At 37.5% G+C, this 1,594-nt stretch overlaps 1 protein-coding gene and 1 gene segment (V, D, J or C); both read right to left on the reverse strand.

Annotated features, from left to right (window-relative positions):
• The window catches only part of LOC106935387 (nuclear factor 7, ovary-like), a 13,286-nt gene extending 12,458 nt beyond the window's left edge, over positions 1-828 (reverse strand). The window contains exon 1 of the mRNA XM_015015831.1: positions 533-828. The gene's annotated coding sequence lies outside the window, so the exon portion shown is untranslated. The remainder of the gene's footprint in view (positions 1-532) is intronic.
• Positions 1-1,594, reverse strand: part of LOC106935388 (Ig kappa chain V-V region K2-like) — an 11,498-nt gene that overhangs the window by 4,990 nt on the left and 4,914 nt on the right.

Consider the following 1,594-nt stretch of genomic DNA (forward strand, 5'->3'; position numbering starts at 1 on the left):
CCCTCCAAACTAACCGACTGAGTTGAGTAAAGCTGCTGGATGCAGGTAATGTTAGCTAAAAGATGACTAGCTAATATCAATACAGAACCTTAAGCTTAACAAGTACCTTGTAGGCTACCGATGTTGGTGTCTATTTTCAGCTACGTACATTCATTTTGCTCCCAAAAAAGTCGATCCCCCCCTTCCCCCCCCGTCACACGTGTCGTTTCAACCAGACAGCCATTTGTAATCCATAGGGGGGTGCAGAAGAAAAAGTTTGGGAACCACTGATTTAACTGAAGCTAAATTAAACTGACAGTTGAACTGCTGATGGAATAATTCTTTATTTTTAGTTGGAATGAAATCGTAAGATCCACTTTCATAGCATGAAAAATGTAGTTTTAATGTAAGTTAAAACATTTGGAAAATAAATGTTTAGCTTAAAGTCTGTATGCTTCTGAAAGCAATGAGAAGATTATTCCCAGCTTGCTTCTTCTTGAAATCGTTCAGATTGCTGCAGATAGAAACAGTGAATATGATCAGCTGTACTCACCGCTGTTTGACTCAGTTGTTGAGAAAGAAGAAATGAGCACAGACTGAGAAATTAAGTCTCGACTGCAGCTCTGCTGTTCTTCACTCATTTTACTTTCATTTCTGGAAACTGGAAGTGAAACTTTCCAGTGTTGCTCCACCTCTCACTCTCACCTGTTTTTCTCAATGAGCCACAATTACCTCAATAAGTATGGAAATAAATATATCCTAATCCACTTACATTGTATTAGTATTTCTTAGCATTACAGAGAAAGGAATATGTATAAACTTAAAGACGGAGTTAATATTAATAAGTTAAAAATGTCTTATCAGATTGTATTTCTATGGAGGGGATGACTGCAGCATTTGATCAGGGCCCATATCCTCACCCAGTGATGTTATTTTAGAAAATAGACTTTCTAACAATTTAAAAATAAAGATTTTTCTTACAATTTTACTTCAAATGACTAACAAAACACACCTAAAGAGAACTGCTAATGTGGAAGGAAAGGCTGACAGAGAGGGGAGAATCCTCCTCGCTTCAGGCTCTGCATGCTGATGCTCTGTGAAAATTAATTCAACTTCATCATCCCTCACTACATGAAGTAATCTATAAATTACTGGGGGTATATTTTTATATACCCCCAGTGATTGGATTCATGTATCAACCAATCACAGCCAAAACTACAAAACTAGAAGTAAAAGCTACCAGGTCATGTTCTGTTTAAGACAGTCATTTAAAAGGATTTGAGTTTCTTTGGGCCACATTTGGTCCACACTCCTTACCAGCAGGTGGTGCTAAATGTCCTGTACTTGTGTAACACTTTATCAGGTCCAGAGGGCCCCAAAGGATTTTGCTCTACATTCGTCATCCTGTTGATGGATCAAACCTGATTCAGTTTCAAGAAATGTTAACCTGAACAAATAACTCAGTAAAGTTATTTATGTAAACAAAATAAATATAGAAACATGATTACAGAATTACCACAGTTTTCTGCTTCCTCAGCAGCTCTGTCTCTGATCTTTACTGCTTCATGTCTCTGTCTTCAGTCCAAAGACTCAACAACCAGAGGATTAACAGGGA

The sequence above is a fragment of the Poecilia latipinna genome, unplaced genomic scaffold, assembly GCF_001443285.1.
Source record: "Poecilia latipinna isolate Pla-1442-1.1 unplaced genomic scaffold, P_latipinna-1.0 Scaffold1958, whole genome shotgun sequence".
Classification (NCBI taxonomy): Eukaryota; Metazoa; Chordata; class Actinopteri; order Cyprinodontiformes; family Poeciliidae; genus Poecilia; species Poecilia latipinna.